The sequence below is a fragment of the Anolis sagrei genome, chromosome 2, assembly GCF_037176765.1.
Source record: "Anolis sagrei isolate rAnoSag1 chromosome 2, rAnoSag1.mat, whole genome shotgun sequence".
Taxonomy (NCBI): domain Eukaryota; kingdom Metazoa; phylum Chordata; class Lepidosauria; order Squamata; family Dactyloidae; genus Anolis; species Anolis sagrei.
Genome location: NC_090022.1, coordinates 176,906,313 through 176,933,507, shown reverse-complemented (window position 1 = coordinate 176,933,507; position 27,195 = coordinate 176,906,313). Strand labels below are relative to the sequence as shown.

The following is a 27,195-nucleotide window of genomic DNA, read 5'->3' as shown; positions in this document are numbered from 1 at the left end:
TGGCCGGCATGACTGCATGGAGCGCCTTGGCCATCCCTAAACAGAGTTCCTGCCTGGCGCCCCCTGGCGGAGGGCAATGCGGTGCCTCCTTGATTCCCTGCAGGGAGTTGTCCATTCACCGATGCAAAGGGCGCCCCCTAGAGGGAAAAATCGTAAGTTTCCTCGTCCAAAGCAAGAGGGAAAGAGGGGCACTTTCTACCCCGGTGTGGAGGCGCTGCCTGCACTCATCCCCGGGGGCGGTGTCTGGGCCGGTCCTCCTTCTCTCCCTCTCTCTTTCCTTCCTTCCTTCCTTCCTTCCTTCCTTCCTTCCCTGTATCTGCTGCCTCCCCTCCCTCCTTCTCTCCTCCCTCCGAGCCTGCTCTTTACCAATTAAGGCTTGCTGAGCCGCCCGCCCGGCCGGTGTCCACCCGCCGCCCCCCGCCGCCCGGCCAGTCCGAGCCCGGCTCCCACCCGAGACGCAGCAGCAGCATCCTCCTCCTCTTCTCCTTCCCGACCCAAAGACCCCCGTCCCGAGCCCAGGCAGGGCAGGAGGCACCCCACGCCGAGCCCAGCACCCGCTGCACCCGCCCGGAGAGGTGAGCAAGGGAGCCTGGAAGGGAGAAAGGAAGGAAGGAAGGAAGGGAAAGAAGGAAGGAAGCAAGGCTGGGTCTCCCCAAGAGTTGGGATGGAGAGGTCTGCAGAGAGAGAATGAGAGGGAGCCTGGCATTAACTGGACGCAGAAGGAGGAGAGTCACAAAAAGGGGAAAAGTCAGACAGAAAGGGAAATAGGGGAGGATGATGAAGATGGGAAGGATGGAGCAGAAAAGAAACTTGGGGCCCTTCCAAGTTTGAACTGGGTTATCTGAGTCCACACTCAGGGCTCTTCCACACAGCCCCATATCCCAGAAGATCAAGGCAGAAAATCCCCCAATATCTGCTTTGAACTGGGTTATTTGAGTCCACACTCAGGGCTCTTCCACACAGCCCCATATCCCAGAAGATCAAGGCAGAAAATCCCCCAATATCTGCTTTGAACTGGGTTATTTGAGTCCACACTCAGGGCTCTTCCACACAGCCCCATATCCCAGAAGATCAAGGCAGAAAATCCCACAATATCTGCTTTGAACTGGGTTATCTGAGTCCACACTCAGGGCTCTTCCACACAGCCCCATATCCCAGAAGATCAAGGCAGAAAATCCCCCAATATCTGCTTTGAACTGGGTTATTTGAGTCCCCACTCAGGGCTCTTCCACACAGCCCCATATCCCAGAAGATCAAGGCAGAAAATCCCCCAATATCTGCTTTGAACTGGGTTATTTGAGTCCACACTCAGGGCTCTTCCACACAGCCCCATATCCCAGAAGATCAAGGCAGAAAATCCCCCAATATCTGCTTTGAACTGGGTTATTTGAGTCCACACTCAGGGCTCTTCCACACAGCCCCATATCCCAGAAGATCAAGGCAGAAAATCCCACAATATCTGCTTTGAACTGGGTTATCTGAGTCCAAACTCAGAGCTCAATATCAATATCCCAGAATATCAATATCCCAGAATATCACAGTCCTATATCTCAGAACATCAAGGCAGAAAATCCCCCAATATCTGCTTTGAACTGGGTTATCTGAGTCCACACTCAGGGCTCAATATCAATATCCCAGAATATCAATATCCCAGAATATCACAGTCCTATATCTCAGAACATCAAGGCAGAATATCCCACAATATCTGCTTTGAAATTAGTTATCTGAGTCCACACTCAGGGCTCTTCCACACAGCCCCATATCCCAGAAGATCAAGGCAGAAAATCCCCCAATATCTGCTTTGAACTGGGTTATCTGAGTCCACACTCAGGGCTCTTCCACACAGCCCCATATCCCAGAAGATCAAGGCAGAAAATCCCCCAATATCTGCTTTGAACTGGGTTATTTGAGTCCACACTCAGGGCTCTTCCACACAGCCCCATATCCCAGAAGATCAAGGCAGAAAATCCCACAATATCTGCTTTGAACTGGGTTATCTGAGTCCAAACTCAGAGCTCAATATCAATATCCCAGAATATCAATATCCCAGAATATCACAGTCCTATATCTCAGAACATCAAGGCAGAAAATCCCCCAATATCTGCTTTGAACTGGGTTATCTGAGTCCACACTCAGGGCTCAATATCAATATCCCAGAATATCAATATCCCAGAATATCACAGTCCTATATCTCAGAACATCAAGGCAGAATATCCCACAATATCTGCTTTGAAATTAGTTATCTGAGTCCACACTCAGGGCTCTTCCACACAGCCCCATATCCCAGAAGATCAAGGCAGAAAATCCCACAATATCTGCTTTGAACTGGGTTATCTGAATCCACACTCAGGGCTCAATATCAATATCCCAGAATATCACAGTCCTATATCTCAGAATATCAAGGCAGAAAATCCCACAATATCTGCTTTGGACTAAGTTATCTGAGTCCACACTCGAAGCTCTTCCACACAGCCCCAGAATATCAAGGCAGAAAATCCCACAATATCTGCTTTGGACTAAGTTATATGAGTCCACACTCGAAGCTCTTCCACCCAGCCCTGTATCCCAGGATATTAAGGCAGAAAACCCCTCAATATCTGCTTTGAACTGGGATATCTGAGTCCACATTCAGGGCTCTTCCACACAGCCCCAGAATATCAAGGCAGAAAATCCCACAATATCTACTTTGAAATGAGTTATATGAGTCCACACTCAGGGCTCTTCCACACAGCTCCAGAATATCGGCAGAAAATCCCACAATATCTGCTTTGAACTGGGTTATCTGAGTACATACTCAGGGCTCTTCCACACAGCCCCATATCCCAGAAAATCCCACAGTATTTGCTTTGAACTGGGTTATCTGAGTCCACACTCAGGGCTCTTCCACACAGCCCTATATCCTAGAATAGCAAGGCAGAAAATCCCACATTATCTGAGTGTGGACTCAGATAACCCACCCAGTTCCCAAGCAGATATTGTGAGATTTTCTGCCTTGATATTCCAGGATATAGGGCTGTGTGGAAGGGGAGGAAGGAAACCCCCGCGATGGAGGAAGCAAGAGAAGCTGTCAAAGGAAGAGAAGGGATGCATACAAGACCCACAGAAAGGGAAGGATGGGAGTCTGAAAGTGAAAGGAGGAGAGAGCTTCAGGCCCCTTCTACACTGCCATATAATCCATAGCGGATCATCTGCATGATCTGCTTTGAACTGAATTATATGAGTCTACACTGTCATATAATCCAGTTCAAAGCAGGTGATCTGTATTTTGCACAGCAGTGTGGAAAAGGTCCTAGAGCAGTGGTTCTCAACCTGTGAGTCCCCAGATGTCTTCAACTTCCAAAAATCCCAACATCTGGTAAACTGGCTGGGATTTCTAGGAGTTGTAGGCCAAAACACCTGGCGACCCTCAGGTTGAGAGCCACTGTCCTAGAGACTTCTATCGAGGAAACTAAAAGAGGGCAGATGGGGTGAATGGGGTTGGAATGGGATTTGGGGAAGGGGAGATGTCAGCTAGAGTGGCAGGTAGGTGGGGACTCCAGAGCCAGAAAAGCTGGATCCCTTTTCTCCTTATCCATGCCCATCCTTGGGCTCATTTCCCTCCTATCCTGGGCATGCATTGCCACCATTTACAACAGGGGTGGGCGAGTGGTCAACTCCCATCATCCAGAGCAGTGGTTCTCAACCTGTGGGTCCCCAGGTGTTTTGGCCTACAACTCCCAAAAATCCCAGCCAGTTTACCAGCTGTTGTGATTTCTGGGAGTTTAAGGCCAAAACATCTGGCGACCCACAGGTTGAGAACCACTGCTCCAGAGGATCATCCCTCACTCAAAGGTCTTGGGCTCTGAGAGTGACAGATCCTCTGGAGGAGCAGTGTTTCTCAACCTGGGGGTCGGGACCCCTGGGGGGTCGTGAGGAAATGTCAGAGGGGTCACCAAAGACCATCATAGAATCAAAGAGTTGGAAGAGACCTCATGGGCCATCCAGTCCAACCCGCTGCCAAGAAGCAGGAATATTGCATTCAAATCACCCCTGGCAAATGGCCATCCAGCCTCTGCTTAAAAGCTTCCAAAGAAGGAGCCTCCACCACACTTCGGGGCAGAGAGTTCCACTGCTGAACGGCTCTCACAGTCAGGAAGTTCTTCCTCATGTTCAGATGGAATACAGAAGACTCAGTATTTTCTGTTTTCTCATGAGGTTCCATGTGGGAAGTTTGGCCCAATTCTATCATTGATGGGGTTCAGAATGCTCTTTGATTGTAGGTGAACTATAAATCCCAGCAACTACAACTCCCAAATGTCAAGGTCTGTTATCCACAAACTCCACCAGTGTTCACATTTGGGCACATTGAATATCTGTGCCAAGTTTGGTCCAGATCCATCATCGCTTGAGTCTACGATGTTCTCTGGGTGTAGGTGAACTACAACTCCAAAACTCAAGGTCAATGTCCGCCAAACCCTTCCAGTATTTTCTCTTGGTCATGGGAGTTCTGTGTGCCAAGTTTGGTTCAATTCCCTCATTGGTGGAGGTCAGAATGCTCTTTGATTGTAGGTTAACTATAAATCCCAGCAACTACAACTCCCAAATGTCAAGGTCTATTTTTCCCAAACTCCACCAGTGTTCACATTTGGGCACATTGAGTATCCGTGCCAAGTTTGTTCCAGATCCATCATTGCTTGAGTCCATGGTGCTCTCTGGATGTAGGTGAACTACAACTCCAAAACTCAAGGTCAATGCCCGCCAAACCCTTCCAGTATTTTCTCTTGGACATGGGAGTTCTGTGTGTCAAGTTTGGTTCAATTCCTTCATTGGTGGAAGTCAGAATGCTCTTTGATTGTTGTTGTTGTTCATTCGTTCAGTCATCTCCGACTCTTTGTGACCTCATGACCAGCCCACGCCAGAGCTCCCTGTCGGCCGTCACCACCCCCAGCTCCTTCTTTGATTGTAGGTTAACTATAAATCCCAGGAACTACAACTCCCAAATGACAAAATCAGTTATCCCCGCCAACCCCACCCGTATTCAAATTTGGGCATATCGCGTATTAGTATCAAATACATCCTGCATATCAGATATTTATATGATGATTGATAACAGCAGCAAAATTACAGTTATGAAGTAGCAACAAAAATTATTTTATGGTTGGGGGTCACCACAACATGAAGAACTGTATTAAGGGATCGCGGTTTTAGGAAGGTTGAGAAACACTGCTCTGGAGGGTCACAGATTCCCCTGACAAGCTATGGGCATATAGATCTTCCCATTGGGAAAGTATAGAAACTTTGTCTCCGTGCAGTTAACAAAATCATTCTTTATCTTTGACACACAGAGGGAGAGATTTATATTGTCTGGCTGGGGATTTGTAGTCGTTTCCAATACAAGATGACCCAAAGGCAGTGGTTCTCAACCTGTGGGTCCCCAAGTGTTTTGGACTACAACTCCCAGAAATCCCAGGCCAAAACATCTGGGAACCCACAGGTTGAGAACCACTGCCCTAAGGCAAACTGATCACAGGGTTTCCTCAGGCTAAGAGCATGCAACTTGTTCAAGGTCACCCAGAGGATTTTCATGGTTGGGTGGGGATCAAACCCAGTTCTACAGGATCATACGGCAACCCTCAAAGTATGTACTATGCCACATTGGCTCCTATCGGTTGGTTTACTATAATAATAAACTTTATTATAGACCAGCAATGCAACAAGTGACTAGGAGCTCTAACCTTGTCAGCTGAAAGCCCTTGCTTTGCCCATTATGATTATACCATGCGTATCAACAGTGAAGGAAAAATTGACAGCCTATGAGCATGTGATTTTGGTGACACACAGTCATCTGGAATGGCCTCCGAAAATGACGGCTGTCCTCTTGTATTTTCAATCGCAAGAGCAGATGAGGATTTTGTACACTGCCCAGTCAACGTGTAAATTCAAACCAGGAGATAGATCAATGTACAGCCAAGAATTGTGGGGTGTCTAAGAAGCAAAGTGTACAATAGCACCAGAGGCGGCTCAACCCATTACGCAAAGTAAGCATTTGCAGTATAGTTGATTTTGCCCAGGGGCTCTCTTGAGGCGCTCTTGGGGGAAAATAGACCTTGACATATGCACGTTGTAGTTACTGGGATGTATAGTTCACCTACAATCAAAGAGCATTCTAAACTCCACCAATGGTGGAATTGAACCAAATATGGCGCACAGAACTCCCACGATGAACAGAAAATATATATCAGTGATTGGTTGGAGGGGGGGGGGGGGGGCAACAAAATACTGTTTGCTTACCATTGAAAATTACCTAGGGCCGCTTCTAAATAGCACTGCTCTCTACCCAGTCCCCTGAAAACTAACTTGTATGGCAAACCATTGAGAAGGTCATCTGCACAAGTTCTCTTCAAATGATAGTGTTCCTGTCCCTTTTTATTGAGATGCATATAAGAAAATTTCCTTAATGCAAAGAGCAGGGAGAATATGCATTAGGCCATCTGACTTTGCTTCACAGTATAGCTGCAGTCCATGCAGTCATGCCGGCCACATGACCTTGGAGGTGTCTATGGACAACGCCGGCTCTTCGGCTTAGAAATGGAGATGAGCACCACACCCCAGAGTTGGATACGACTGGACTTAATGTCAGGGGAAAACCTTTACCTTTACCTATAGCTGCCTTACAACAACTATAACCACCATCACAACTTGCCACAATAACAAGGATCCGTTCTATTCATTCTATTACTCTGCCATAGGAGCCCCCGGTGGCACAGTGCGTTAAACCCCTGTGCCAGCAGGACTGAAGACCGACAGGTCGCAGGTTCGAATCCGGAGAGAGGCAGATGAGCTCCTTCTATCAACTCCAGCTTCTCATGCGGGGACATGACAAAAGCCTCCCACAAGGATGATAAAAACATCAAATCATCCGGGCGTCCCCTGGGCAATGTCCTTGCAGACAGCCAATTCTCTCACACCAGAAGCGACTTGCAGTTTCTCAAGTTGCTCCTGACATGACAAAAAAAAATTACCCTTCCATAAGTGATCTCTGGCCGCAACATGTTGCATATCTTTCTCACGCTCCAGGGCATGTGTAACTCTGTGCCCGGGGTAGACTTCTAACACTGAGTGTCAGCCACAAATGGGTGGGGAAGGTGCTGTTGTGGGTGAGAAAGATACTTGAGAACAATTTGGCCAAACCTGAACATCCCTTAAACAGCTTGATATATATACACACTGTTATCTCACATTATATTCCTATCAACCATGAAAAATAGAATAATCTGAGAGACATTGGGAGCTTTCTATCTCAGAAGGGATATGAAATCTGGTTTCTCTACTCCATATCCTAAGTAGTTATCTGCCCCATCACACCGGCAAATTTGAAGAATATGTTCGTTAAACTATTTTCAATATGAGACCATAAATATCTTAAAGCAGTGGTTCTCAACCTGTGGGTCTCCAGGTGTTTTTGGCCTACAACTCCCAGAAATCCCAGCCAGTTTACCAGACAGAGGCGGCCCTAGGTAATTTTCAACGGTAAGCAAACAGTATTTTGGTGCCCTCCCCCCCAACCAATCACTGATATATATTTTCTGTTTGTTGTGGGAGTTCTGTGTGCCATATTTGGTTCAATTCCATCATTGGCGGAGTTCAGAATACTCTGATTGTAGGTGAACTATACATCCCAGTAACTAAACTCGCATATGTCAAGTTCTATTTTCCCCCAAGAGCGCCTCAAGAGCGCCCCTGGGCAAAATCAACTATACTGCAAATGCTTACTTTGCATAATGGGTTGAGCCGCCCCTGTTACCAGCTGTTAGGATTTCTGGGAGTTGAAGGCCAAAACATCTGGGGACCCGCAGGTTGAGAACCACTGTCTTAAAAGCACCAGATGCCATCTGATCTTGGACGTTAAGCAAGATCGTCTCTGGTTAGTACTTGGATGGGATATTGTCAATAAACATCAGGCTATATTTCGGAATAAGGAACTGGCATAGCATCTGAGCAATCCTTGCCAACGGAAATTATGAAATTCATGGGAGCCACGGTGGTGCAGTGGATGTGCTGGCTGAATTGCTGACCTAAAAGTTGGCGGTTCTAATCCACAAGACGGGGGACAGGGTGAGCTCCCATCCGTCAGCTCCAGCTTCCCATGCAAGAACATGAGAAGCCTCCCACAGGATGGTAACACATTCAGGTGTCCCCTGGGCAACATCCTTGCAGACAGTTAATTATCTCACACAGAAGCATCTTGCAGTTTCTAAAGTCACTTCTGAACCAAAAAAATAGGATTGCTGTGTGTCAATAGGTGACTTGAAGGCCTAAATACATATGCTTTTTAATATATATCCATTATGAGTCAAGATGTAAGCACAAGATCAGGGGGCTCTTTCATACTAAACAATAATAGTGTTTTGAATCCCTGTTATCTGGCATGGTAACAGGTGAAATAAAGAGAAGAGAGATATTGACAAGCTGGAGTGTGTCCCGAGGAGGGCAACTAAAATGATCAAGGGTCTGGAGAACAAGCCCTATGAGGAGTGGCTTAAGGAGCTGGGCATGTTTAGCCTGAAGAAGAGAAGACTGAAAGGAGATGTGATAGCCATGTATAAATATGTGAGATGAAGGGAGGAGGGAGCAAGCTTATTTTCCGCTTCCCTGGAGACTAGGACGCGAAACAATGCTTCAAACTACAAGAAAGGAGATTCCATCTGAACATGAGAAAGAACTTCCTGACTGTGAGAGCCATTCAGCAGTGGAACTCTCTGCCCCGGAGTGTGGTGGAGGCTCCTTCTTTGGAAGCTTTTAAACAGAGGCTGGATGGCCATCTGTCAGGGGTGATTTGAATGCAATATTCCTGCTTCTTGGCAGGGGGTTGGACTGGATGGCCCATGAGGTCTCTTCCAACTCTTTGATTCTATTGATTCTATGATTAAGTGCAGAGGCTTGCAGTTTAGAGAAGGTGGTGTTATTCTAAGTTAATTAGTCAAAAGTGTCAGGCTTTAATTGGGTGTAAATACCTTATATGTGATATCATAGAGTTAGAAGAGACCTCATGGGCCATCCAGTCCAACCCCCGGCCAAGAAGCAGGAACATTGCATTCAAAGCATATACTTTATTGTTCTCACTCTTTCGTTGTAATCTATATACAAATTAATAAAATTCTAATTATAACAAGAGCTTGCTGCATAATAAGCCCCATCATCCCCCTTTCCACTGGCTATGCTGCCCCAACAGCATCTGGAGGCCCCATTTGTCATGCTCCATTCAATGCAAAAGACAGGTTCAGATTAATCGCCTAAATCTCCATTCCACATGATTCTTTTCCTTATAGCAGAAGCTTTTTTTTTAAAAAAAGGATTGTACAGTATATTAGGGTGGCCAAATAGGGATGCCTTCGTTGTGGTCTCGTCGAGTTGTGTGTTATAGCAACATTGAGCCTATGGAGAGACCTTGCAGATTTCTCTCTACCTTAATTGGTAAATTCTGTTTCATCTTTGCGTGATCTCATAACGGAAGAAGAGTCACGGTGGTGTAAAGTGTCAGGCTCGGACTAATGAGAGCCAGGATTAACTCCAGGTTCAGCAAGACATTAATTAATTTAATTGATTAACTGCCAACATGGAACCCAAGACTGGTCATATCATAGATTAATACCTCAAATCAGGGGTCCTCAAACTCTTTAAACAGAGGGCCAGGTCACAGTCCCTCAAACTGTTGGAGGGCCGGATTATAATTTTTTAAAAAAATGAATTAACTCCTATGCACACTGCACATATCTTATTTGTAGTGCAAAAAGACACTTAAAACAATATAATCATTAAAATGAAGAACAATTTTAACAAATATAAAATTATTAGTATTTCAATAGGAAGTGTGGGCCTACTTTTGGGTGATTAAATTTATTTATTTGTTTGTTGGTTTACCATATTTATATACCACCCCTCTCAGCCCAAAAGGCGACTCAAGGTGGTTTACAGTCGTCAGTCAATGCTCCCAAACAACATAAAACACAGTTAAAAACATGACATATTATATAAACCATGTAAAAGCAATAAAACAATAAAAACCATACAACACAAGTCATCAGCGTCTCATCACTAAAATATTTTTTTTCCGTTCTTCTTGTTGTTGTGCTTTCAAGTCGTTTCAGACTTAGGTTAACCCTGAGCGAGGGCTGGGTAAATGACCTTGGAGGGCCACATCCTGCCCCCGGGCCTTAGTTTGAGGACCTGTGCCTTCAATAATGTCAGCGAGGTAGCTGTTTCTCAGCCAAACCTATCACACAAGGTCCATCTGAAGGGTTTTTTTTTTGTCATGTCAGGAGCAACTTGAGAAACTGCAAGTTGCTTCTGGTGTGAGAGAATTGGCCGTCTGCAAGAACGTTACCCAGGGGATGCCCGAATGTTTTGATGTTTGGCCATCCTTGTGGGAGGCTTCTCTCATGTCCCCGCATGGAGAGCTGGAGCTGATAGAGGGTGCTCATCCGCCTCTCCCCGGATTCGAACCTGCGACTTGTCGATCTAACCGTCTGCTAAGATGAGGCTACGGTGGCGCAACTGGTTAAACCGCTGAGCTGCAGAACTTGCTGACTGAAAGGTCGGTGGTTCAAATTCACAGCGGGGTTTTTTTTCCCCATGTCACTAGCGACTTGAGAAACCGCAAGTCGCTTCTGGTGTGAGAGAATTGGCCGTCTGCAAGGACGTTGCCCAGGGGACGCCTGAATGTTTTGATGTTTTGCCATCCTTGTGGGAGGCTTCTCTCATGTCCCCGCATGGAGAGCTGGAGCTGGTAGAGGGTGCTCATCCGCCTCTCCCTGGATTTGAACCTGCGACTTGTCGGTCTTCAGTCCTGCCGGCACAGGGCTTAACCCACTGTGCCACCGTGGGCTCCCATATGAAGGTAAAAAGAAGGGATGAACTATACATTCCTTTTGGGAAGGCAGAGATGGCCGTGGTGTGGTAGCTACGTTTGGCTTGGTAGCTACGTGTGGCACCAAGGTTATTATTCCGGCCCTCAATCCACCTAGATTTCCTTGATCCCTGTTTGTCTAGTTTTGCAAAATGTGTAATTATTACTTTTTTAAAAGGGGGTTTCTCACTTTTTAAATAGGTTGCAGACACTACCCATGGTGCTGAATAATAACAAAATACCTGTTTTTCAAAACCAGATAGGGATTTATGTCAACTTCCATGTTTTTTCAAAGTTTGTGTTGTCGGTGGCTCTTACAGTCCCTCACGGCAGAAAATTGGCCATTCCTTGAAGAAGAAGAAAATATTAAAATGTAGTAGTATAGAAGCAAAGTGGGTGGCTTTCTGTGATGATGCCCCATCGGGGAATTGTGCAGAAACAGAGGGGGGTGCCCCACTTCTTTCGTGTCTAAAGAGCACTCCCTTCCTGCCCCAACCTTTCACCAGCAACAAACACAATCCAAACTCAATATGGCATTTTCTCTGTACCATAACTGAACAAAAGCTCTGCAAGAGCAGGCCTGTTTTGTTCTCTTTCATGCAGAACTGGCCCAAAGGATTTTGTTGGCAGGGGCAGAGCATAAGATGGCACCCACCCATTCAAGTCAGGAGTCAGAGCACCCAAGGAGTCACTGGCACGCGAGGCAGGAAACCCTGCAAAGTATAGTCTTTGTTGCCCTGGCAATAGAAACACAATGGAACCAGGTAGCTAACCATTTGCTGCCCTCCCATGATGCTGTAATTCTCTTGCCTGAGGGAATCACATCACAGCAGGGCTGGCAGTACCTCCAACACTTTGCAGATTTACTATCTGAAGCAATTCCTTTCTTGTCATCATTTCAGAGACAGCTGGTGACATTTTAGTGCTCGAGGCAGAAAACCCAAATAACACCTACTATGAGGCTCAAAATCTAATAATGATTGTGTTAAGGTGAACTGAACTCTTCCCCCACCCAAATCTGATACCTCATTTTTTTTCGTGGCTGAAGCTAGCCGTCCTGAAAATTTAATCCCCTTTAACTGTCTGCTAAAATGACTATGGTGCTGCGGTGGTGCAGCAGTTTAAACCGCTGAGCTGCAGAACTTGGTGATTGAAAGGTCGGTGGTTCAAATTCTCACCCGTTTTTTTTCTGTGTCAGGAGCGACTTGAGAAACTGCGAGTCGCTTCTGGTGTGAGAGAATTGGCTGTCTGCAAGGACGTTGCCCAGGGGATGCCCGGATGTTTTGATGTTTTACCATCCTTGTAGGAGGCTTCTCTCATGTCCCCGTATGAGGAGCTGGAGCTGATAGAGGGAACTCATCCACGCTCTCCCCGGTTTCGAACCTGCGACTTGTCGGTCTTCAGTCCTGCTAGCACAGGGGTTAAACTCACTACGCCACCGGGGGCTCCCAATAAATATGATGATGATTTATTAAAGAAACAATGCCCAGGAATACATTTACTTTGCTAACTGGAGTATGCCTGTGTTTCATAAGAGCTTAAAGAATTGTGTTTTTTGGGACTGCAACTAGAGGATCCTCGGAGTTTGATAGGGTCTCCTTCTCTGGAAGTTATTAAAACAGAGCCTGGATGGGATTACTTTGGTTGTGTCTGCATGACTGAATGAGGTTGGACTAGATCAGTGGTTCTCAACCTATGGGTCCTCAGGTGTTTTGGCCTACAACATGGGAAGCTGGAGGGAGCTCATCCTAACAGAGGAAGCTCATCCGTGCTCTCCCCGGATTTGAACCTGTGACCTGTCGGTCCTCAGTCCTGCCAGCACAAGGGTTTAACCCACTGTGCCACTGGGATGAGCTCCCATTATTAGCCCCAGCTTTGACCAACCTAGGAGTTTGAAAACATGCAAATGTCAGATCAATAGGTGCTGCTCCGGCAGGAAGGTAATGGTACTCCATGCAGTCATGCCGGCCACATGACCTTGAAGGTGTCTATGGACAATGTCGACTCTCTGGCTTAGAAATGGAGAGGAGCACCACCCCCCAGGAGTCAGACGTGACTAGACTTCATGTCAAGAAGAAAACTTTACTTTAAGATGAGTATGTGAAAGGCAACTGTTTTGTCTTATGCACCATAAGTTGAACCTGATCTGACTTTTTGAATACTGTCAGAAAGTTTTTCCAGATTTCTTCTCATAGTGACTAGCAAAGCCATTTGTTTTTACAGCTCCTTGAAGTAAGTGAGAAAGTCAGGCTAGACCAGACCCGTAGCTGGGGGGGGGGGGGGGGGGGGGGGGCTTGAGGGGTTCAGCCCCCCCCCCCAAATTCTCAGGGTGGTCTGTGAGAAGGCCTTACTGGTACATTATTTAAACTGTTATGTTTATTCATATCATGATCTGATCACCATGCTCAATATATCCCATATGCATGGGGGTGTTGGGGTAACGATACAAAAGGTTTGCTAGGGTAGATCCTCGCTCACTCAGCCCCCCCCCTCCGAATCAAACTCAGCCCCCCCCCCCCCCCGAATCAAAATCCTGGCCTCAGTACTGGGCTATACGTAATGGTTGCCACAGACTGAGATGAGAGAGGGTCTTTGCTGCACCAAGAAAATGCCTTTAGCCCCTTCAATCCACTGATGCAGAAATGTGGGATGCAGAATGAGGAAGGGCACGATCCTGAAGATCCAAATGTGATTGAACTGCAAAACCCATCAATCCTAGCCAGAGGCGGCCCTAAGTAATTTTCAATGGTAAGCAAACAGTATTTCCCCCTCCCACTTCCAACCAATCACTGATATATATATTCTGTCCATCGTGGGAGTTCTGTGTGCCATATCTGGTTCAATTCCATCATTCGTGGAGTTCAGAATGCTCTTTGATTGTAGGTGAACTATACATCCCAGTAACTACAACTTGCATATGTCAAGGTCTATTTTCCCTCAAGAGCGCCCCTAGGCAAAATCAACTGTACTGCAAATGCTTACTTTGCGTAATGGGTTATAATAATAATAATAATAATAATAATAATAATAATCCTTTATTTGTACCCCGCTACCATCTCCTGCAGGACTCGGTGCGGCTTACAAGAGGCCGAGCCCAAAGTACATCATTAACAAAACACAACAGACAACAATACAATGCAACAATAAATAAGCAAACAATAAAACAATAACAAAAGCACAACACTGTTAAAAACCTGTGGCAGGGCCAAATGTAAGTTAAAATTCTTAAAATGCTGGGCATGTCCAGGTGAGGTAGAATGGATATTTTGGGAATAGAAGGGTGTGCAGACAATTCTAACTCTCCCATAAAGTGCATTAGGGACAATTGCTTGGGATTCCTTAATCTGGGAAGGCACACTGGAACATCCATATTTTCAAGCTCCTTCTGGAGACTGCCAATGTTGGGGAGTGCCTGATGTCCTTGGGGAGGGAGTGCCAGAGTTGTGGGGCCACCACCGAGAAGGCCCTGTCCCTCGTCCCCACCAATTGTGCTTGCAATGCTGGTGGGATTGTGAGCAGGGCCGCACCAGATGAACGAAGGGATCGTGTGGGTTCATATACGGAAATGCAGTTGAGCCGCCCCTGGTCCTAGCCAATAGTGATCGATGATGGGCACTGTACTGGCTACCAGTATTAAAAAACTCTAAAATTACAACAGCAAAACAGCAGAGAGGAAACAATCAGGCACATCTTAACACCTCTCAACACAACATTTTCCCAGGCTCAGCCAGGCCTTCAAATGCTAATGAAGGTGGTCAGCTGAAACATTCACACCTAGCTTCTGCAGAGAGCTCTTTGCCCCACCCCAGTCATTCCACAGATATATAAACCCATTTTCTTATTTCCAACAGACCTCACTACCTTTGAGGATGCTTGCCATAGATGCAGGCGAAACATCAGGAGAAATGCCTCTAGAACATGGCCCTATAGCCCGAAAAAACCCACAAGAACCTAGTGATTCCAGCCATGAAAGCCTTCGACAATACCATGGGCACTGTGTTTCAGCACCATCTTTAGGAACACACCTTTCCCCATCCCTGAGTTATTGTATGTTACTTATATTCACAACCGGGATAATTCAATAGAAGTAAAATAAGAAAGAGAGCCAGTGGTTGAAGTGTTGGGCTACGACTCTGGAGACCAGGCTTCAAATCCCCACTCACCCATGGAAACCCACTGGGTGACCCTGGATAAGTCACATCTCTCACCCCCACCCCCCAAAAAAGACCTATATAGGGTTACTATGAATCAGAACAAGATAAGAAATTGCTCCTTGCAAAAGACATATTTTACTCCTCACATACATATAAGGAAAGGGAGGATTCTCAAAGCTGGTGAGGAATACAGGATTGGGGTGGTTGTGCAAGGGAGGGGAGAGGTAGTTGTTTTAGATTATAATCTCCGGAGATGTTTCTTCCTAGTTCTGTATGCATCCTTCAAATCCTGACTTCATCCAGCTCTCTTGCCCTTTGCTCTGACCCACCTTTGCCCTTCTGGCCTAGTCCTCCCGGCCCCAAAACCAGCACTGACACCCCACTCCAGCAAGGCACCCCTCTTCCTGTTGAGCTCCTCTCTGGACTCCCTCTTTTCCTGTGCCTGCCTCCCAGACCAAGGCGCGGCCCTATCCCCCCCTCCTTCCCACACTCATATACACTGTTGGGCCCTGGGGAGGGTCTGTCTGGTTTTTTGAAAACCCAAAGAAATGAAGCTCTCCAAATAAGGGGAAAATATGAAGCCAGGTCTCTAGGCTGGGAGTTCCTCTGTGCTGGCTGAAAGGAGGAGTAAGAGTGCAGAGTGGGAAGGGAGCAAGAGTGCCACCTAATGGTGGGATCCTGGAACTACAGGCACACTGGACTTGTAGCACATACAACTTTCCCACAGCTCTTTTCATAAAGAACTCTGTTGTGTCCCTGTAAGGCAAACATTTGGGATAGTAGTAATAGTAGTAGTAATCATGATAATAATAATAACTTTATTTTTATACCCCACCACCATCTCCCCAAAGGGACTCGGGGCAGCTTACAAGGGGACAAGCCCCAAAAATACAGAGTAAAAACATCTATATAAATAAAAATATAATGTTCGTTTGTGGGGTTAACATAACTCAAAAACCACTGGATGAATTGATGCCAAATGTGGACACTATACCTCTAACAGACCAACGAGTGACCATAACTCAACCCCCCCCCCAAAAAAGCGGAAAGGACTTAAAACCCCCAAAAAGCTAAATGACGATACAGAAAAAAGGGAAGGATGAGAGATGGAAGGAAGGGAAGAAAGAAAGAAAGAAAGAAAGGGGAGAAAGAAAGAGGGAGGGAAAGAAAGAAAGTGAGAAGGAAGCATGGACGCAAAGAGCGAAGGAAGGAAGGAAAGAGTTAGAGAAAGAAGAAAGGAGAGAACGAGGAAGGAAGGAAAAGAAAAAGGGGGGAAGGAAAGAAGTAGAGAAGGAAGGAAGGAGAGAAGGAAAGATAAAAAGTGAAGGAAGGAAAGAGTGAAGGAAGAAGAGAAAGAAGGAGAGAAAGAGGGAGGGAAGGAAAGAAGGAAGCGTGGAAGCAAAAAGCTAAGGAAGGAAGGAAAGAGGTACAGAAGAAAGAAAGGTGAGAAAGGAAAAGAAAAGGGGGGAGGGAAGAGAAGGTAAGAGATAGAGAAGGAAGGAAGGAGAGAAGGAAAGAGGAAAAGTGAATGAAGGAAGGGAAGAGGGAGTGAAGGAAGGAAAGAGCGAAAGAAGGAGAGAAAGCGGGAGGGAAGGCTGGCCACAGCAAAGCATGGTGGCTACAGCTAGTGTATATAAATAAAAATGTAATGTTAGTTTGTGGGATTAACATAACTCAAAAGCCACTGGACAAATTGCTGCCAAATTTGGCCACAAGACATCTACTAACCCAAGGAGTGACCATCACTAAAAAAATTGATAGTTCACCTACAATCAGTGAGCATTCTGAACACCACAAACAATGGAACTGAACCAAACTTGCCACACAGAACTCCCATGACCAAACTGACCATACTGGAACACCAAACTGACCATACTGGAACAGTTTGGTGGAAATTGACCTTGAGTTTTGGAGTTGTAGATCACCTACATCGAGAGAGCACTGTGGACTCAAAGAAGGATGAATCTGGACCAAACTTGACAAGAATACCCAATATGCCCAAATGTGAACACTGGAGGGGTTTGAGGAAAATAGACCTTGATATTTGGGAGTTGTAGTTGCTGGGATTTATAGTTCACCCACAATGAAATAACACTCCGAACCCCACCAAGGATAGAATTGGGCCAAACTTCCCACATAGAACCCACAGGACCAACAGAAAATACTGTGTGTTCTGATGGTCTTTGGCGACCCCTCTGACACCCCCTCGTGATCCCCCCAGGGGTCCCGACTCCCAGGTTGAGAAACGTTGTCATAGACCCTCAACCAATTCAATACAATTTGTGATGCAGCCATAAAAACAAAGTTTCTGGAGTATAACACCTACTTTCAAAGTGAGTAAGGCACGGTTAAACAGGAAATAACACTTTAAACCAAACAGAATATTTTTCAAGTTGTGTTATATAGTGTTCTGGCCCTCTAAGGCACATCTGGGATGCAACATGATATTGTAGTTTGAGCACTGAACCTCAGCTCTGGAGACCAGGACCTGAATCCTCACTCAGCCATGGAACCCACTGGGTAACCTGGACAAATCACACTCTCTCAGTGACTCAAATGATCAAGGGTCTGGAGAACCACCCCTATGAGGAGCTGGGCATGTTTAGCCTGAAGAAGAGAAGGCTGAGAGGAGATATGATAGCCATGTATAAATATGTGAGAGGAAGCCACAGGGAGGAGGGAGCAAGCTTGTTTACTGCTTCCATGGAGATTAGGACAAGGAACAATGGCTTCAAACTACAAGAAAGGAGATTCCATCTGAACATGAGGAAGAACTTCCTGACTGTGAGAGCCGTTCAGCAGTGGAACTCTCTGCCCCGGAGTGTGGTGGAGGCTCCTTCTTTGGAAGCTTTTAAACAGAGGCTGGATGGCCATCTGTCAGGGGTGATTTGAATGCAATATTCTTGCTTCTTGGCAGGAGGTTGGACTGGATGGCCCACGAGGTCTCTTCTAACTCTTTGATTCTATTATTCTATAGGAAAGAGGCAAATGTCTTGATGAACGTGATATATTTGTAAACAGTCTTGATGAATATTTGTACTAAATTATCTGTGATATTTATATAGTCTACATTTCTGCCAAGGAGCTCGAAATAGCATATATGGTCTTCTTGATGAACATTCTCCCAACCCGCCTGTCAGAATGTAAATTGAATCTCCCCGGTCTTAGTTCAATATCCTTAACATAGAGGTGGGATTGTGCAGCCCATCAGATATAGACAGTGTGAAATCCACGAACTCCCAGTATCATTAACTGTTAGCAATGCTTGCTAGGGTTGATGGAACTCATAGTTGACAGCTTTTGGAGAGTCATATGATTCTCATTCTACTCTGACTATGCATCTTGCTTCCCTTTCCTCTCACGGTTCCTTCTAATGTTTCTGGTTGATCTGCTATCATTTGTTTTTTGCCATGAGGTTGTGGGCTTTTTTGAAAGCCCATCTCAGAGCACTTTGCTGCCTGAGAAAAGCAGCATGTCGTTGCCACAACACCATCCCCAACTAGTCGAAGTGTATCACACACCATACTGGGCAACTTATTTTAGTCAACATCTGAAGTAAAAATAAATCCTTCAAATGCCTCTCCTTGGAGGTAGAAAACCCCAACAACCATTATACTTGCTATAATAATAATAATAATAATAATAATAATAATAATAATAATAATAATATGTATAATATGTATAATAGAATAATAGAATTGAAAGACACCATCCAGTCCAACCCCATTCTGCCATGGAGGGGCACATAACACTATGTAGCACAATTTTTGTTCCTGGGTTATAAATGTCATTTCCTAATTGGCTGTATCATAAAAACATGGAAAAACTTTATTAAACTGCAAAAAACTTTGTTTTTGCAGGACACCCTGCAGCACATTTTGCTATAGTCTATATAAATAAAAATTTAATGTTCGTTTGTGGGATTATTATTATTATTATTTACTTCATTTATATACCGCTTTTCTCAGTCCTCGGGCAACTCAAAGCGGGTAGCAACAGCAAAAATTCAATGCTAAAAGCAGTTAAAAAACGATTAAGACAACAGCATAGTAAACAATTAAACATCAATATAACATCTCATTAGCGTCTCAAGTAAACATATTTTTGACATAACTCAAAAACCACTGGACAAATTGACACCAAATTTGGACACAAGACACCTCTCAGGCCAACGAGTGACCATCACTCATAAAAACACTGCAAAACTCAGTGGATGAGACTTAAAAAGCCAAAAAACAAAAAAAAAAGCATTACAACGCATGTGCAAAACCCCATATATACACACAAGCACACATATACACAAATATATACACACATATATGCATACACAAAACACATATACACAGAAGGGCAAGAAAGGAAGGAGAGAAGGAGGGAGAGAAAGGGGGAAAAGGAGAGAAGGAAATACAAAAGTGAAAGAAGGCAGGAAAGAGGGAAGGAAGGAGAGAAGGAAGAAAGAGAGAAAGAGGGAGGGAGGGAAAGAAAGACAGGTAGAGAAGGAATGTAGGAGAGAAGGAAATACAAAAGTGAAAGAAGGCAGGAAAAAGGGAAGGAAGGAAAGAGAGGGAAGGAAGGAAGGAGAGAAGGAAGAAAGAGAGAAAGAGGGAGGGAAGGAAAGAAAGAAAGGTAGAGAAGGAAGGAAGGAGAGAAGGAAATACAAAAGTGAAAAAAGGCAGGAAAGAGGGAAGGAAGGAGAGAAGGAAGAAAGAAAGAGAAAGAGGGAAGAAAGGAAGGAAAGAAGGAAAGAAAGGTAGAGAAGGAAGGAAGGAGAGAAGGAAATAAAAAAGTGAAAGAAGGAAGGAAAGAGAGAGGGAAGGAAGAAAGAGAAGGAAGAAAGAGAAAAAGAGGGAGGGAAGAAAGGATGGAACCAAAGAGCAAAGGAAGCAAAGAAAGACACAGGTAAAGAAGGAAGAAAGAAGAAGGGAAAGAAAAAGAGGGAAGGAAGGAGAGAAAGAAAGAAGGAGAGAAAGAGGGAGGGAGGGTTGGCCACAGTAATGCATGGGGGGAACAGCTAGTTTTTCAATAAATATCTCAACCAATTCAACATAGTTTATGGCAGCTACAAAAAAAGAGTATAACAACTACTTTCAGAGTAAGCACTAAACAATTAAACAGCAAATAACACTTTCAAACCAAGAACAGAACATTTTTCAAATTTTGTTGCATAGTGTAATCAAAGCAATCCTGGCAGATGGCCATCCAGTCTCTCTGTAAAATGTCCAAAGAAGGAGAGTTCACCACGCTCCGAGGCAGCATGTTCCACAGTTGAATAGCATTTACATTCAGGAAGTTCTTCACAATGTTTAGGCAGAATCAGTTTTCCTGTAGTCTGACTACATTATTCTGGAATATCAGAAAAGAAGCTTGACCCCTCTCCTCAAAATGCCATACTTTCAAATATTTATACATGGCTGTCATGTCAACTTTTAATCTTCTTTTCCCCAAGCTAAATATTTCTAGCTCATTCACCCATTCCTTATAGGGCTTGGCTTCCAAAACTTTGGTCATTTTTTCACCATTCCCTGGACACCTTCCATCTTGCCAATATTGAATTGAGGGTCCCAGAATTAGACGCAGTGCTATTCCAGGTGAGATCTGACCAAAATATAGTAGAAAGGGACTATGGCTTCCTTCAGTTAAGACAGTATACTGTACCCTTGTTAATGCAGAATCACATTGGAGTTTTTTAGCTATGGTATCACGCCACTGAGTTATGTTTAGATAGTTCTCTCCTAAGACTCCCATATCCGTTTCACATGTAATCAAGCTACGGGTATACATCCTATATGTATACATGTAATTTCTTCTGCCTAAGTGTAGTACTGTCTATTTCTCCCTGCTGAAATTTATTGTATTCGTTTTGATCTTGCTATTAAGGTTATTTTGGATTTTAATTGGATTACTGTAATGCACTCTACATGGGGCTGCCCTTGAAGATGGCTCGGAAATTTCAATTGGTCCAACGGGTGGCAGCCAAGTTACTAATTGGAGCAACTTTCAGGGAGCGGTCAGCCCCCCCTGTTTAAGGAGCTCCATTGGCTGCTGTTCATTTTCTGGACCCAATTCAAGGTGCAGGTTCTTACCTACAAAGCCCTGAACGGTTTGGGACCTGCATACCTGCGTGACCGCATTTCGGTGTACGAACCCACGCTATCTCTTCGATCATCTGGAGAGGCCCTGCTCTCGCTCCCGCCCCCTTCGCAAGCGCAATTAGGGGGGACGAGGGGGAGGGCCTTCTCTATGGTGGCCCCCCTGACTCTGGAACTCACTCCCCAAGGATATCAGACAACCCCCACATTGGCAGTCTTTAGGAGGAGCCTTAAAACATGGCTGTTCCAGTGTGCCTTCCCTGAATCAAGGAAACAATGCCCTGCTCTGATTAATTCTCTGCAATTGTCCTCAGAAGCACTTTAACTACCCGTTGGGTTGGTCTCCCTACATCAGTGTTTCTCAACCTGGAGGGTCTGGACCACTGAGGGGGTTGCGAAGGGGTGTCAGAGGGGTCGCCAAAGACCATCAGAAAACACAGTATTTTCTGATGGTCATGAGGATTCCACATAGGATGTTTGAGCCTATTTTATCATTGGTGGAATTCAGAATGTTCTTTGATTGTAATGAACTATAAATCCCAGCAACTACAGCTCCCAAAAGTCAAGGTCTATTTTCCCCAGACTCCACCAGTGTTCACATTTGCGCATATTGAGTATTTGTGCCAAGTTTGGTCCAGATCCACCATTGCGTGAGTCCACAGTGCTCTCTGGATATAGGTGAACCACAACTCCCAAACTCAAGGTCAATACCCACCAAACCCTTCCAGTGTTTTCCGTTTTCATGGGAGTTCTGTGTGGCAAATTAGGTTCAAATCCATCGCTGGTGGAGTTCAGAATGCTCTTTGATTATAAGCAAAGTATAAATCCCAGCAACTACAACTCCCAAATTACAAAATCAACCCTCCCCCATGTGGGTGCATTGGGTATTTGTGCCCAATTTGGTCCAGTGAATGAAAATACATCTTGCATATCTGATATTTACATTATGATTTATAGCAGTAGTAAAATGACTGTTATGAAGTAGCAACAAAAACAGTGTTATGGTTGGGGGTCACCACAACATGAGGGACTGCATTAGGAAGGTTGAGAAACACTGCCCTACATTATCTTTTAAAACCCTCCTGCTTAGATACATCCTACCTCTGTTCATGCCCAGTGTTTATTTTAAATTTTTAATTTATTACATCTGGCCCAGCCATAAGGTTTTAAATTTGTGTGTGTTATTGCTTATATGTGAGTTATATTAATTGTACTGTTTTATTTACTTGCTGTTTTGTTTTTATTGATGTGTTGTTGGGCTTGGCCTCATGTAAGCCGCCCCGAGTCCCCTTGGGGAGATGGTGGCGGGGTATAAATAAAGTTTTATTATTATTACTAGCCGTTCCCCTGCCACGCGTTGCTGTGGCCCAGTCTGGTGATCTGGAAAATAAAGTAATGGTTTCTAATGTATGTAATTTCTTTATACTTGTGGGCAAACAGTATTTCTTGTTGTTTCTTTGTCAGTGTTGATGCGGAGAGTGTCTGGTTTGCCTACTCTGGAATATGCAACATATCATTGTCCTTTTTTAGGGGTCCCTTTCAAATCTATGATATTATATCTGTGTGTGTGTGTGAATCATATATATCTATATTTATGGCTGGATGGCCCTTTGTCAGGAGGGCTTTGATTAGATTTTCTTGCCCTGGTGAAGAGAGTTGGACTGGATGGCCTTAAGTATTTTCTGTTAGTCATGGGTGTTCTGTGTGGGAAATTTGTCCAAATCCTGTCATTTGTGGGGTTCAGAATGCTCTTTGATTGTAGGTGTACTATAAATCCCAGTAACTACAACTCTCAAATGTCAAGGTCTATTTTCCCCAAACTCCATCTGTGTTCATATTTGGGCATATGGAATATTTGTGCCACGTTTGGTCCAGATCTATCATTGTTTGAGTCCACAGTGATCTCTGGATGTAGATGAACTACAAGTCCCAAACTCAAGGTCAATGCCCACCAAACCCTTCTAGTGTTTTCTGTTGGTCATGGGAGTCCTGTGTGTCACCTTTGGTTCAATTCCATCATTGGTGGAGTTCAGAATGCTCTTTAATTGTAGGTGAACTATAAATCCCAACAACTCCAACTCCCAAATGACAAAATCAAAATGTTCGAGTAAAGGACAGACATTGGGTTGTTAGGTATCTTGTGTCCAAACTTGGTGTCAATTGGCCCACTGGTTTTTGAGTTCTGTTAATCCCACAAACGAACATTACAAATTTATTTATATAGATGATGATGATGATGATTATTATTATTATTATTAATCTGGTCTTTGGGGTATTACTTACCTTTCCTATTTTGGTGTCACTGATAAAGATGTTGAATATCACTGGGAGACCCAGGGCAGAACTTTGTGGCACCCCACTAGTGGCTGTAATGTGCTGTCCAAGCATGGACCAGGAATGAAAATCATGTAATCTTCCAAGTATTGTCAGATTCTAAAGCCTTGCAGCCGCTAGCCTACATAGCCAATGGCGAGGGGTGCTGGGAGTTTCACTCCAACAGACCCAGCATCCTGTTGGGAGACAACTTAATTGGAAACCACCTTTCAACCACATAAAGTTGGATTGCACCATTGCTCAGCTTTCACATTTGTACGAGGGGAGTCGTAGCTACACAGAATAACCAGTGTGGCCATTGCGAAATATATTCTAATCCACTAGCATGTCAGTCACGTAGCTCCATCATTATATAGTTACACATCATAATTTGTGAGACGGAATCTTGGCCGATATCCTGACAACTGTGTGCTCCCTATCCTGACCTAAAATATGATAAAGCAGTTGTCACACATGGTAGATTTGGGGACATGGAGGCTAAGCTTAATGGTGTCTATTAGGGTTTTGCAAGACTCTCAGATGATCTTGCTGGGTGGGGGTGTCTGTAACATCACCATTAATCATAATGCAGTTCATGCCCCCTCCCATGTGCGTTTAGGAAGTGTGTGTATGTATTTCTCAATACAATATTTCACAGTCAAGGGTGTTGATGTCTATGCACTTTGGCAGAAAAAATGAAATGCAAAGATACAGAATGGGTGACGCCTGGCTCGAGAGCAGTACGTGTGAAAAAGATCTTGAAGTCCTCGTGGACAACAAGTTAAACATGAGCCAACAATGTGATGTGGCGGCAAAAAAAGCCAATGGGATGTTGGCCTGCATCAATAGGAGCATAGTGTCTAGATCTAGGGAAGTAATGCTACCCCTCTATTCTGCTTTGGTTAGACCACATCTGGAATATTGTGTCCAATTCTGGGCAAAACAATTCAAGAGAGATATTGACAAGCTGGAATGTGTCCAGAGGAGGGCGACTAAAATGATCAAGGGCCTGGAGAACAAGCCCTATGAGGAGCAGCTTAGGGAACTGGGCATGTTTAGCCTGAAGAAGAGAAGGCTGAGAGGAGATATGATAGCCATGTATAAATATGTGAGAGGAAGACACAGGGAGGAGGGAGCAAGCTTGTTTTCTGCTTCCTTGGAGACTAGGACGTGGAACAATGGCTTCAAACCACAAGAGAAAAGATTCCATCTGAACATTAGGAAGAATTTCCTGACTGTGAGAGCTGTTCAGCAATGGAACTCTCTGCCCCGGAGTGTGGTGGAGGCTCCTTCTTTGGAAGCTTTTAAGCAGAGGCTGGATGGCCATTTGTCAGGGGTGATTTGAATGCAATATTCCTGCTTCTTGGCAGGGGGTTGGACTGGATGGCCCATGAGGTCTCTTCCAATTCTTTGATTCTATGATTCTATGATAGTCCTGGGACAAAATCCCACATCCTTTAAGATGTCTGAGAGCTTTGGCCCTTGAAATATTTGAGACTACAACTCTCCCTTGTCAACATCATTGGTGTTTGTGGCTTTGGGGTGTTGAAGTGTCTTATTTATTTATTTATTTATTTATGTATTTATTTATAGTATTTATATACCGCTTTTCTCACCCCTAGAGGGACTCAAAGCGGTTTACACATAGCTGGCAAAAATTCAATGCCTTACATTGGACACTGACGTGATGTCAATCCATAACAATTACAATAATAAAACCACAATTAAGCATACATCATAATTAGACAGTACATAAGCAATCATTAAAACAATCTAGATAAATAAAAATGTAATGTTCGTTTGTGGTATTCAAAGAACTCAAAAACCACTGGGGGAATTGACACCAAATTTGGACACGATACACCTAACAACCCAATGTATGTCCTTCACTCAAAAAAATTGATTTTGTCATTTGGGAGTTGTAGTTGCTGGGATTTATAGTTCACCTACAATCAAAGAGCATTCTGAACCCCACCAATGATGGAATTGAACCAAACTTGGCAGACAGTTCTCCCATCACCCACAGAAAATACTGGAAGGGTTTGGTGGGCAGTCTCCTTTGGTTTTGGAGTTGTAGTTCACCTACATCCCGAGATCACTGTGGACTCAAACAATGATGGATCTGGACCAAACTCCACACGAATACTCAATATTCCCAAATATGAATACTAGTGGAGTTTGGGGAAAATAGAATCTTGACATTTGGGAGTTGTTGTTGCTGGGATTTATAGTTCACTTATAATCACACAGCATTCTGCACCCCACCCACGATAGAATTGGGCCAAACCTCCCACACAGAACCCCCATGTGGGCCACAGCAACGCATGCAGGGGATGGCATATATATATATATATATATATATATGCAAACACACATATATACACATACAAAACACATATACACAGACTGGGCCACAGGAACGCGTGGCAGTGGGTGGCTAGTATAATATAAAACCATAACAAGATCAATAAGGCATAAATCATCTGCGTCTCCTAGTTAAAACGTTGTCCAATGTTATCATCCAGTTGTTCCATATTCCTATGTCTGTTACCTTGCATTTTCAAACGCTTGCTCAAAAAGCCAAGTCTTTTTTCTGGAATGTCAAAAGGGAGGGGGGCAATCTAATGTCCCTAGGAAGGGCGTTCCATAGCTGAGGGGCCACCACTGAGGAGGCCCTGTCTCTCGTCCCCGCCAAATGTATTTGTGACACAGGCAGGATTGAGAACAGGGCCTCCCCAAACGATCCTAGATGTAATGTATTATTTAATGTATTATTTATGACAGTAACTTTCAGAGCAACTGAAGGACGGTCACAGCTCACATTAAAATTTGGGCACAGAATGCTTTTATTCTGGAGCCTATCCAGGGTTTTAAAGTGTTCAGTGTGTTTTTAAAATGCTCAAATGGAACAGGAGACAAAAGAAAGGTAAAAACATGGAAATTCCTTGCCAGACCAGCAGGGGGCAGCTGCACAGTCTTTTTCCCAAGGCAGCTCCTAGTTTTCCTAGAATCCTTTTATTCCTTTTCAATTATTCTGCTGCCTCAGGGGTGATACTCTTAGTGGGGAGATAGATATATTTAAAATGCATGCAAGTCTTTAAAGCAGAGCCTGGCATCCTGTCGCTCTGTAAATGTGGTTGGAATGCAATTCCCATCAGCCCTAGTCAGTGGAAATCAGCATTTCTCAACCTGGGGATCGGGAGATCCAATTGTTAGTCCCAGCTTTGGCCAACCTAGTAGTTCAAAAACATGCAAATGTGAGTAGTTCAATAGGTACCGCTCCGGCGGGAAGGTAACGGCGCTCTATACAGTCATGCTGGCCACGTGACCTTGGAGGTGTCTATGGACAATGCTGGCTCTTCGGCTTAGAAATGGAGATGAGCACCGCCACCCAGAGTCGGACACGACTGGACTTCATGTCAAGGGAAAACCTTTACCTCATCCTGCCATATTCTAGAACAGTGGATCTCAACCTGTGGGTCCCCAGATGTTCAACACCCAGAAATCCTAACAGCTGGTAAACTGGCTGGGATTTCTGGGTTCTCACTCTGGGGACCCACAGAGTGAGAACCACTGTTCTAGAACATAGAATTATAGAGTTGAAAGAGACCTCATGGGCCATCCAGTCCAACCCCCTGCCAAGAAGCAGGAATATTGCATTCAAATCACCCCCGACAGATGGCCATCCAGCCTCTGTTTAAAAGCTTCCAAAGAAGGAGCCTCCACCACACTCCAGGGCAGAGAGTTCCACTGC

The 27,195-nt window shown here is 44.7% G+C and overlaps 1 protein-coding gene across 7 annotated transcripts in view; it reads left to right on the top strand.

The window, feature by feature from the left end:
- The first annotated feature begins 334 nt into the window (after positions 1 to 334).
- Positions 335 to 27,195, top strand: part of FLNA (filamin A) — a 169,209-nt gene continuing 142,348 nt past the window's right edge. For 3 of the 7 annotated variants that reach the window (XM_067464199.1, XM_067464196.1, XM_067464197.1), the window contains exon 1: positions 335 to 575. The gene's annotated coding sequence lies outside the window, so the exon portion shown is untranslated. The remainder of the gene's footprint in view (positions 576 to 27,195) is intronic. The other 4 variants (XM_060763185.2, XM_067464198.1, XM_060763184.2 and 1 more) reach the window with 2 other exon arrangements.